This window comes from Sciurus vulgaris, assembly GCF_902686455.1.
Source record: "Sciurus vulgaris genome assembly, chromosome: 13".
NCBI classification, from domain to species: Eukaryota; Metazoa; Chordata; class Mammalia; order Rodentia; family Sciuridae; genus Sciurus; species Sciurus vulgaris.
Window position 1 is genome coordinate 84,520,461 of NC_136474.1, and position 12,720 is coordinate 84,533,180.

The 12,720-nt window shown below is 41.3% G+C and overlaps 1 protein-coding gene across 2 annotated transcripts in view; it reads left to right on the top strand.

The window, feature by feature from the left end:
* The first annotated feature begins 1,294 nt into the window (after nucleotides 1-1,294).
* CDH20 (cadherin 20) overlaps nucleotides 1,295-12,720 on the top strand; it is a 228,374-nt gene continuing 216,948 nt past the window's right edge. Inside the window, exon 1 of one of the 2 annotated variants that reach the window (XM_079108418.1) lies at nucleotides 1,295-1,433. The gene's annotated coding sequence lies outside the window, so the exon portion shown is untranslated. Of the gene's footprint in view, nucleotides 1,434-1,504; nucleotides 1,615-12,720 lie in introns of those variants that run through there. The other variant, XM_079108419.1, reaches the window with a different exon arrangement.

Sequence of the window (12,720 nt, forward strand, 5' to 3'; positions counted from 1 at the left end):
AATATTAATAATTACTATTATAATTATCAGTCCTGATTCTAGGCCTGCTGAAATCTATTAAATATGGCATAAGCACTTTACCCAGAGCACTAATTTCTATTGTCACACACTTGGAAATTTTATCAGTTATTTATATACATAATTTTATCAGCTATTTATATAGATCAGTTGGCCACAGAGCACTTGCATAAGTAGCTCATTTAGTAACCTACCAATTCAATCAAAATACCTTTTTGTTTTTAAAAAACTGGTGATGGGGGAGGAGATCCCGAAAGCACCTCACTGGATGATTGTAAAGTGATGTAGATGCAGAACTGGACAAAGATTCCTTCTCTGCTTACCTGCTAAGCCCAAGTCACATAATCAATAACTTGGTATTCAGGTAGTCAGGTAGTCAGGACAAGAAACAGGCAGTTCTTCCAGTGGACTTTGTTTATCTGATCCCAGAAACAAAAGCCTGAACCACCGAACCAACCAGCATTGCTTTGTAGATTGGCCCTATCAGAGCACTGTGTGATTTGGAGGGACTCTTCATGGGGGAAGGGTCTCAGCTTCCTCCTCCAAAATTTGTGGCCCCTCGCTACCTGTGCCTCAAAGCCACTTAACTCTAAGGCTTAAAACCATTTGAATTTGCTGAGGACAAAAGAAGAAATCTGAGCATTTGGAAAAAATTCTTAAAAGTTGATGAGTGGGGTTTCTTCCCACCCCTCCTCTGAAAATTATGGAGTCCTCTGCATCCTCAAGGTCAAGGTTAAACTGGGGCTGATACTAATCTCCTTTCTGATCCTCTTTGCCTGTCATTTTCTGTTCTCTTTATCGACTGCTTCTTCCAGAATCCAGAATCCAGAATCTATGCAAAATAAGTCACTTCAACTCCAGGGGAAAGTTTAGGTGTACTGCCCCCCATGCCTACCTACCCTTTTCATCCCTCTTCTTTTTAGCATTTCCTTACGCTCAGCCAATAGAGGAGTTTAAACATTTAAATGCGGTATTTAAACTGCATTTAAAGAATTAACCCATTTTGCCCCTCTCTGATCTAAACCACAGGGTGCCAACCGGACGTTAATTGCTTTCATCTGCTGGGGTTCCAGACAGTTCCTCAGAAGGAAGGAGCGCACATTCCTGGCACCAATAGGCTAATTCAATTTACTTCAACAGCATTAGCCTCTGTCAGAATATTCATGAGCAGGGGAATGAGGACCCGCGGCACAGGCAGGCGGCAGCCACTCGGGCTGGGGAAGGCGCGAGGGAGGGGAAGAGGACAGCGCGCTGCGCTCGGGGGACGGTGACAACGACGAGGCGGCCCTTCTCACCCTTCGGGCGGAGTGTCGGGCACCGCGGGAGAGCGGGCCAGGGCATCAGCAGAGTTAGCGCGCCTGGCATTGCCCCCCAACTCCTGGCGACCGCGCGGAGACTTTGCGAAACATCCGAAGGCAGGAAAGCTGTGACACTTTTGACGGAGGGGGAAGGGGGGTGGGGGGCGGGGGCAGCGCCGCGAGCGGGGGCGAAGGGACCCAGCGGGGCACCGGCCGCCGGTCGGGGAGGCAGCGATGTGAGCTGGACGCCCGCCCCGGAGAAGTCTGGACGTCTCCCGAGAGTCGCCGGCTGTGCCAGGTAAAGCGGAGGGCAAGGGGTGGCCCGCGCGTCTGCGCCCGGGTCCGGCGCCGAGCGGCGAGGAGCGCCCGGGAGCCCACGCTCTGGGGGAAGCCGCCCTGGGCGCTGCGCGCGGTCCAGTGCTGCGCCGTTCTTTCCCTGCAACTACCCGCCACCCTGGCAAGCCTATGGGTCGGCCTGACTTCTACTTCCTCGGACTTTGCAGGGAAGGGGATGTGAGGGTTGCCTGGGCGGATGGAGCTGCTCTGGAGAGCAGGGAAGCTGGGGCGCCGTGGGGCAGGTGGAGGACGCGGCGCGCTGGGAGCAGGGCTGTGCGCGCCTGGGGATGGTGTCCGGGGACCAGGAGCGCGGTTTGCCCGAGCGCTTAGCCAGGCTTCGCCCTCGCTTGCCTCTGGCCGGCGGCGCCTCGCTCCAACTGCTGAGGGGAGAGGGTGGCTGCGTCCCCCGGCACCGGGATGCGCTTGGAGAAGAGGGCCAGAGCCTACGATCTAGGGAGGCGCAGGCACCTACGGGCCCCGGTCCGGGTTCGTACCCCGCGCAGCGCCCCCGCTCGAGCTCGGCTGTGGGAGGAGAATGTGGTGGTGATTCGTGTCCCCGCCACCTGCCGGACATCACCAACTCTCCGGATTTCCTGTCTCCGGGCCCTGACACTCCCAGGGAAAGCTCTGAATTGCGCGCGGGTGGTTGGGCTTTGCTTGTTGTTGGTGATGTTTGGGTAGAGCCGGAGGATGAGGGGGTGGAGAAGAGGTCAGATAGGGTGAAAGTTTCAGATTTGCAAAGAAAATGCGACCGCGGAGTCTTAGCCTGCCAGTAGCAATAGGCTGTGAACTGGACTTAACGCTTAAGCAGGAGCCTTTGCCTGACTAGTCGCCTTAGGGGTGCGGGTGGCGGCCGGAACCTGGAGGGCAGCTCGGAGGCAGCGCCAGAGTTCCTCCTTTTTCCCCCACTGCTGAGCCCAGACAGGTAGTAAGAGGAATTTGCACCAAAGAACTGAGGAGTCTGTCGCTGGGTAGATTCAGAGTATACTGTGGTGTTGTTGTTATTGGCCCGAATGCCAGGAAGAATTTGGGTTCTGTTTCTTTTAATAGCCTAGAAACTGAGTCTGCATCCTCTTTCCCAAATAATGTATCTCCACCAAAGGAAATTACTTCTTCCGAGCTGGTGGTGTCAGGGATCCAGCTAGGCAATTGGATCTACGAGGAACAACAAAAACAAAACAAAGTGGCAATGATAAGGTGCTTGGATCCATGCTTATAGATGAATAACATCTCTATCCACACTCCTTCCTCAGTCTCCTCTAACTGGACAACTGTGGGCATAACCATCTTGAGCCCCATACTTGCCCCAGTGTTCCCTTTTCACCCATTCATAGAACCTGGGAAAGTCATTTCCTTTTAGTTTGTGTGACCCTTGCAATCCCACTGGGCATGCTCCCTGGCCAGGACAGGTTTAGGTGGCCAATACTAAAGGAAGCCACAAGGGCACCTGCGGTTCCTCCTCGTGGCTTGGCCCCTGGTCAGATCTCCTCCAGTGTACAAGGCTTGGCCAGCTGATCAAGCAGAAAATGGGCAAGAGTGTGGGAGAACAGCCTGGCAGAGTTAAGCTGAGTGCAGGAGATGAGGTCAAGCCTCCACACTGGCCACATCCCTTCCTGCCAGAGAAAAAATAAAGAAATGAAGAGCAAGTGGAAAGTATAAATTGAAACCCAGCTCTTAGAGTCTGCTCAGTCTGAGGCCACTGACTTTGATGTGACCTTTCTTTACAGTGCTTCTTATTTTCCTTATTTGCCAATGCACAAGTAGCCGTGCCTTTCTAATAGGACGATTGTCATGAGATGATCTAATTTTGTATCTGGGAAAAATAAAAAACTGCTTTGAGTATCCTGGGAAAGGACAGTCTATAAAATACACGATTTTAATGTTTTGTGAAAAGTTTGCTACACTGCAGGTTAAGGAGATACATTTTTAGCATGTGTGCCATGTGGCAGTGTAAAATTAAAATGGAAGAGGAAAGTACAAACATAAAAATGACTTAGCATTCTTGACATTCTTGTGCATACTTGTAGAAAAATTATCTTTCGTTTGAGGAGAGTTGCCTGGGAATTTAATCAGTGTTTATACTACTGAAACGCCCCCTCTACCTTTCTCCTCGGTAAAATTTTATGACCCAGTTCTCACCGGAAAGGCAATGTGTCTGTCGTAGCGCTGGGGGCTGAGGAAAGACCGGGCGGTTGTTCCGCAGGAATCCTCACAGGGGGTTTAGAGACTGGAATGGGAAGTTACGGTGCCCTCATATTTGCAAAGCAGTGAAAAATTCTAGAAAAATAACTGACCAGTTTTGGGTGAGGGACTCAGCTCTGACTGTCCTCTGCTCTCAGATCCAGGAAACTTGACTCCACCAGAAAGTCCCAAAAGGACTCCTCAAGGTGCTTTTCCAACCTCCTTAGGTGAAGGTCCTGCCTCCTCCTGACCTGTGCATGGGGAGTGCCCCTCTCTCTTGCTGGCAATAGTTTGCCACCTCAGAGAGACTAGCTGTGGCCTCACAGACCCTGGTATGTTTGTCAATATCCCCCAAGCTCTGAAGCTTCTTAAAGACTGCAGCTGTTGGCGAATTTAAGTAAATAGTTGGAAGTCATCAAGAGAGCCACTGAAAAGTGGGTATGTTTCCCCTGGTGAAGAAGTTATTGAATGCCTTTTGAGCTAGAAAATTAGCAGTTTAGAAGAGCAGGAGGGATTTCCTTGACTTCCCTCTACCCATAAACCAATAGTTGCATTTTTCTTTCCCTCATAGTAGTGAGCACTGTCTGCTTAAGCATTTTTTTACAATTTTGGACTTAAAATGGGGTTTTGCCTGATGGTGGTCTCTGGAGAAAGGAAAAAATGTAAAGAGATACGGAAGGAAGAGCGGCAATGGCTAGAACATAAATCAGCCAGAATATATGGGGGGGTGATGAGAATAGGTCTTTTCACCCAAAAAAAAAAAAAAAAAATGTCCACTTTGGAAGAAGAAGAAGTCTGATTATTGGCATCCCAGGCTGAAACCAAGGCAGCTGATGCCGAGAGGAGCCAAAGGGCAGTTCTTCTTAGTTTAGAAACAGCAAGACAGTCTCTGCCAAAGATTGCTGTAAACACGGAATAAAGATTTCATTGTGGGCTGGTGTGACTAGAATAATTAGAGAGTTAATTGTTCATTCTGATCGGGTGGTGCTGCAATCAGGAGTGAAAAGTAGTGAAAATCAGAGCAAGGCAGAAATAGAAAAGTAACATTTATCACTTCTATATTCATTTGTTTTACTTTGATGGCACTTTGGGAAATTGTTTAGTTTTCAAAAAAAAAACAAAAAGAGGCACGCACACATGCGTGTACACACACACACACACACACACACACACACACACAAGCGTATCCCCAGAAAACTAGAAAATGGAGAAACACTGCTGCCATTTTCCCCCCCTCCAATTGTACTCTGGATATGGACAAAATTCCTCATCTTATAAAAATAGCAGGTGAAACCATAGTAAGAATGGATGCAGTAGGTAATTCCAGTTTTTATGAATAGTTATGAGATGCAAACTTCAGTTTCTACTCAATCAAAATATATGCAAATATCACCAGATCTTTGAGCTTTCCCAACACTTGCTTCACAGACAAAAGGCTTAAGAAGTAAATAAACATTCTAGCTTTCACATTTATTTTTTATTTTGAAACAATTGCCTGCAATGATTAAGCTTTCACATGTAATTGAAGAAACAGCCTCCTATATTTTCATACTAATTTAGAAACAAAAGAAAACTTATTTTAAGTGATAAAGGTGATTTTAAGCAACTGAGCAGCCACAGTTGTCATAAGCAGTAGACTGTGACTTATTGTTATTTGCTAAAAGATGGCTCTGTGATCAATTCCTTCTGAAATGACTTCTGCAAATGAAGACATGAGCAATGGACTATAGAGAGCATTAAGCACATGGTGTCTGCAGAGGGGCAAATGAAGAACCATGTATTCATTAGGTTCAAACCCTCCATGAATCCTGATATTGACGTGGAATATGGGGCAAAGTTCTCACTATTTGAATTAAAAAAGAAACATCTTTAAGTGTCAGTGTTAAGTATAATTGTTCTGGGAATAAAAAGCACTGTTAGAAAGAAAGCATACTAAATTAAGACAAGGTCATACAGTCTCATGAAGAGAAATACTTAGTTTCTCCAAGATATTCATCTTGTCTCTTTGTTTAAAAGGCACGACAGTATCTTTACTAACCTTTAGTTTCTTTTATCCATCAAAATCAAAAGGGATTGCAAGGCAGAATACTTACTGAAGTGTTAAAAAGCCTAAGTGGTGCAAAATTATGGAACTATCCAGCTCTCGGAAGAGAAAATTTTACTTTACAAAATGCACCGTCTACAAAAATTAAAACTAGAAAACCACTGCCACATTAAGTTATGGCAACAGCCCATTTTAAAGAGAAATTTGGTCTTTTCTCATTTAATTGCATTCATGGTTTGCTAAATAGTTTTTTGGAATATCCTGCCCATCTCTTGCTAACCAGGACTGCCTAGTTAAGAATGTTCCTAATTACATATGGATTGACTTAATTTTAGAACCCTGAGAACATTCAACTTAAAGCTTTACTCAAGTGCAATGCAAAACAGAAATGGTCCAATTCACCTCCAGGTATATGTAAATTTTTTTTAAATTTAAGGGATCATAAAAGAGAGAACATTTGGTGTGGGAATACATCACTACACAGTAAAAGAGTAAAGGCAGCCATAAACTGTGACATCTTTTAAAAACATATAAAAGTTTTAACCATATCACTCTCTTCCTCCACAGCAGTAAGTGGTGGTGACACAAAGTAGCACAAAAATGTACAAATGACAAAGACAAGGATGGCATTTCTGAAATGAGGGTACTTTTGTTACTTACAGGAATTTTTGACAGTCTAATCAAAAGTTTAGGGCTCATTCTGACTAGCGCCTTCACCTCCAAAGAGCAAAGAGGTATCTTTCACGGGAGAGATATTTCTTTACAGTTCCTGTTTCTTTACATCTCCTAACTAGAAGCTTAACTTACATCCAGATTCTCAACACACGGATGTTAATTTATGTTTTAAGTATTATTTTTTAAAACTATAAACTATTTAAGGTATACAACACGATGTTATAAAATACATATACATGGGGTAAAATGGTCACTGTAGTAGAACAAATGAGCATACACATCATCTCAGTTACCCATCCCCCTTACTCAAGAGAATCTTGCATAATCTACTCATTGAGCAAAAATCCTGAATACAATCGACTACTATTAATTGTAGTCTTCGTCTTTCAACTTATTTCTCCTACATATTTTTTATCCTTTGACCATATCCCCCCAACCCTGACCCTATTAATCAGTGTTTTATTTTCTTTCTCTATAAACTATCTTTTCTTCCTTCCTTCCTTCCTTCCTTCCTTCTTTTCTTCCTTTTTGATTCCACATACAATTGAGATCATGCAATATTTTTCTTTCTGTATCCAACTTAATTCACTTATGTTTTCTACGTCCATCCATGCTGGAGCAAATGAAGAATCGCCTCCCTTTTGAAAGCTGAAGAATATTCCAGTTTTGTCCACTGATGTGCTCCTAGGTTGTTTATAGTTTTGTCCACTGATGTGCTCCTAGGTTGTTTATAGTTTTGTTCACTGATGTGCTCCTAGGTTGTTTCCATATCTTGGCCACAGTGACATATATGTGTAGATATTTTTAAGATGGTAATTCATTTCCCTTGGATCTATACTCCAAAAGATCACAGGGCCATATTATAGTCCTATTTCATTTCTTTAGGAAGTTCCATATGGTTTTTCATCATGGCTGGATCATTCTTCATTCCCAACAGTGTTCAAGGGTTGCCCTTTTCTCCATACCCTTGTGAACATTTATTATATCTCATCTTTTTCATAAAAGCTACCTTAACAGGTGCAGAGTGATATAAAGGTTTCGATTTGCATCTCCCTGATGATCAGTGATGTTGAGCACCTTTCATGTACTTGTTGGCTATTTTTATGTCATCCTTGGAGAAGTCTGATGTTCATTTTTAATAGGGCTGTTTGTTTTCTTGCTATTAAACTGCTCTTTACAAACACCGTGGCTGTTAACCCTTATCTGATATACGGTTTAGGAATATTCCTTCCTAATCTATCTTTTCAGTTTGTTGATTGTTTCCTTTGCTGTGTATAAGCTTTTTAATTTGATGTATTTTTATAAGGAAAATAAAATTGAATCAATGAAATTTTTAAATGGATGAATTTGCTATATTTAAAGTCAAACTCCTTACTGGTCTTTGTCACTTTAAATTATTTCTTTAAACCAGGCATGGTGGCATATACCTGTAACCCCAGCAACATGGGAGGCTCTCAACTTTGAGGCCAGTCTCATCAACTTTGGAAGACCCTGTCTCAAAATTTAAAAAAGGGATTGGGGATGTTGCTCAGCACCCCTGGGGGTTCAATCCCCAGTACCAAAGAAATTATTTCTTTAAACTGGTAAGGTGTGCCTGGGACCAATAGTAATAATTATTGGCAAACTCTGATGTGCACATGAGAGGTGAGAACGTTTAAAAATGTAAAGACTTTCTCCTTTTAAAATTTCAGTTTTACCTAACCATTCATATGTTCATGCATATATAACTTTTTCAAAATGCAATCTTTCTGCATAATAAAGGTGGTACTGCTACCTAGTAGTTTTTATTTATAAGTTGTCAAACAGCTCTATCCTTTAAGTACAGACTCTTAATCAGACTCATTATTACTAAATTATTGCATTTCTCTGTGGCATTAACTAATTAAAGAACAATTAATAAAAGATCATTTCATACCATAGCACTGGCTATATCTGGTTGTCACAGAAGTCTGTCTGACATGTGGCCATACAGTCAAGCTTCACCATGCAACTGCAATTCTGTGTTTTCAGCATCTGCCAATAGGACAGAAACTTAACCCTTAACACTTCACATTGAAATTATTTGAAACAAATACTCCTATCTGCTCCTACATCCAATTTATAATGAAAATAAGCATTAGTCTTTCACCCAAATGAAAAATAGATGCATATTAGGAACTAAAATGTCTATAGGTAAATCAGCACTCTTTTTTTTTTTTTTTTTGGTTTTGTTTTTAATATCTAACCTTAGTTGAATGAACGAGGTGGTCTTAGTGTTTTCCCAGAGAATAGTACATAGTGCAATATGTTGACATAATTGGGAGCTTATAGTCAGAAGAAAACCAGGGTAGAATTAGCATGAAGATTCAATTACCCCTTGTTCCCAGGGAGAGTTGTTTACTAGGATTAGAGTTAAGATTGTGGTCAAAATAGCACACACACACAAAAAAAAGTACAGTACAGCTTTCTTATTCTCTGCTTGATATTTTTGGATGGAACCAAACTTTGACTTCTTTCCACCAGTAATTTAACATATGGCTTATTAAATGGCAGCTGATGTAAATTGTTGGATAACATTTTAAGTGTATACCTTAGTATAAATATTTTACATATATTTAAGAGAATCTGTGATTAAAGTTATTAACATGAAATATTTTCCTGAAGGAATAGTATATATATTATATAACAGACACTATCTTTTATTTGGTAAAATTAATGTCTTTGAACAAAACCCTTATGAAGTCCTAATAAGGGGTCAAATTGTATATATAATGAATAACTAATGAACTTACTAGAATTTATTTTTAAACCAACATAGTTTCACTCAGCAATTTAATGAAAAACTGGCTAAAATAATTTGATTTAGAAATTATTAGGCGATCTCTACACATCTAAGCAAAATTCCTTTTAATTGTAAAGATCACAAAACATGTTTTTTTAATTTGAAAGATTATAAACATACTGTATTAAAAGTATCTAAACAGACAGAAATGAACAATCTCTGCATCTACAGAGAACTTTTTTCCAAGGAGATATTTTGAATAGATGTGTAGGGTCAGCAGTGTCACCTGCCTGCTCTTGTGTAAAGTCTACAGAAAGTCTGTGAGAACCCACTGGATGTTACAGCCATCTCTGCCCAGCCACACACAGGCTCCTGTGTTCTCTTTAGCCTATTCTGGCTATTGTAACAGTACACCATAGATTAAGTGACTAAGAAACAACGAAAATTTATTTTTCACAGACCTGGTGGCTAAAGGTCTGAGATACAGATGCTAGCATTTCAGGTTCTGGTGAGGGCCCTTTTCCAGGTTGCAGGCTGCCATCTTCTCTTTATACTGTCACATTACTCAAAGAAGGCAAAAGACTTCTCAAGGGTTTCTTTTATAAGGGCACTACTCCCATTCATTAGGGGTCCACCCTCATGATACAACTGCTTCCCTGAAGTCCCTCCTAACACTGTCATATTGAGAGTTAGGATTTCGGTGTATGAATTTTAAGAGGCCTGAACATGTACAGTCTACTGCATCTTATCTGCATTTATTAAAGCAAGAAAAGATACAATTTCAATCTCTTTCTTTCTCAATTACCTTAATCCCCTGCATCAAAGGCCCCATTTGGAGTATGAATTTGCAAAGCATCATCATTACATCATCAAAACCAAATGATACAGTTGAGAGGGTGTGTCATGTAAGTTTCTTTAGGATATTAAATAAGAATATAAAGCTATGTCTAGGTTTTGTACAAATTGGCCTGTTGTTAGTATCAAGTCACACTTAAAGCAAAGAGTATCTAACAATCAAAGTACATCTCTGTTGACATTATAGTTTTGAAGGGTTGTAGTTGTAGCTAACTTTACCCCCCAGCCTACAAGTCTCATCTCCTTGATACTAGGAACATTTATTTTAGTCTAAAGATGTGAGACACTCATATTTGGAAATAAAATCCTTGAGTAGTCATTAAAAAATTAATCCATTTGGCAGTTCAGCATCTCACTGGAATACTTCCGGCAGCTCAGCACTGAGGACGTCATGTGATTCTTGGAGCTGGCTAACATTTGGAAATCAAATTGCTTAAGGTTATTTCTTTAAACACAGGAAAACGACATACTTCTTCAAGATACTGAAATGCTATACATTTCTTCATAAATATCCATATATTTCACTCATGTCAATTAAAATGTATTACACTGAGAAAGAAGGCAATGAAAATAACCACCATTTATTTAATTAATCCTTGCTTCCATGCCAGTCACTGTGCCAAGCATTTCACATACCTCATTTGTCTTCTCTATCACACTGTTATCACCATCCTTTTGCAGATGCAAAATCTACGGTGTAAGGTTAAATGGTTACCCAAAGCTGATTTCAAACCCAGAAGTCTCCACTCCCACATTTGAATCTAATCACTCAATCACATTGCCTCCCTTCTGCAGGGTTTCTCAGTCTTGTCGTCACTGCTGACATCTTGCCCAGACAATTCTTTTTGGGAGAGAGGGTGCCCTATGCACTGTAGGACATTCAACAGATTTCCTGGCTTCTACCCACTAGATGCTCATTGTATCCTGCCACTTGGGAAAATGTCTCTAAGTATTACCAAGTATCTCTAACGAATCAAAATTACCCCCACCTGAGAACTTTATAGTAAGGCTCAATCTCCATGTATCACTTATTAAAACACACATTTTCAATTTAAGGATTGGATATTCACCATTCAAATCACAATGTAAATTATTCTTATAGTTATACTAGCCACATTATAGATGATTTGCAAAAGACTGGTAAAAACCTTGAGAAAACAATGATTGAGTCAACATGCCTTTGATAAGACTGAGTCTTCCCTACAAACTTGTTTCCTTTGGGAACCCAAGCCAGATAACCAGGAGATTGCTATGTTTATATGTGTGTACCAACAAAGACTGGAACATGACTGAAAAAAATTTAAACCCCAGTTCAGAGACTCCAGGAACACAAGGATAGGAACTCTCTTGTTCATCTTTTTATTCCACAAGACCAATGTCATGCCTAGCATATAGTCAGTGTTCCCCAAATACTACTTCAATAGATCAGTGAAGTCCTGGTTAACTGAGTACAGGTTTTCCATGTTGTTGTGGGCCTCTGTCTGAACTTGCCATGTATTACATTTTGCTTTATTTAGTGGCATGGACATATACACTATGGTACACCAATTATATTTACAAATTCAATGAAACCAGAAGGAATAATAGATAATAACTGAAGAAACTGGGTCAAAAAGGCATGTGCTAGATCTAACACAATGAAACTTAATATGGACACATGTCAGTGAGAAAACAAACCATGTTGAGGTTTAAGGGCACACCAAAGACCACTCAGGTCAGGACACTCACTCAGGCCTTTGGATACCTACTCTTCCCACCATTTCCAGGGATGACTCAGTGCTGATCTGCTTTGTCTTGGGGAGGATGCACTTACTGAGATGTCCTGTTCTACTCATCACATTCTACCTGAGTTTTGTGTATGGAAAGTAGCCACTGGCCTAGAATGGTCACAACACACCATTTCAAAGAAGAAATGGAGGAGGTCTTCAAGTGGAAGAGCTAATGTAGAAAAGAATTGGAAGGACCATACCAGTCAACTTCAAGTATCCGAAATATCTTCATGTAAAGTAGAAAATAAATTTATTCTGTGTTGCCTTGAAGGCCTAAGCCAGGGTCACTGAATACAAACTACAGGGAAGCATATTTTATCCCAGCATAATGATGAGCTTCCTAATGATGAATTGTCCTACACTGGAGTGCACTTCCCTGGAGTAGTGAGTTAGCAGTCATCAGAGGGGAACATGCATATGACTGGCCTGTGGGAGGCTGTGCACAAATATCAGATGGAGCAATGTATCAGAAATTCTCCAAGGAGCTTTCTAGCCCTGAGTATATCTGAAATTTACAATATCTATTATTTTATCCAATCCACATATTCAGAGTCATTGTGGTAAGTACAATAGAATACGCAGGAAAAGGAGTGTTATTATGGTCACATAGAAAAAGAATCATTCACAGTGTGCCAGGTACTGTGCAATATACTTCACCAGCATTATCACATCTATTCCCCATAAGAACTCCATGAGGAAGGATTAGGTATCACTATCATTTTGTGACTAAGGAAGCTAAGTCACAGAGTAGTCACTTGTTCATGATCACACAGCTAGTAACTT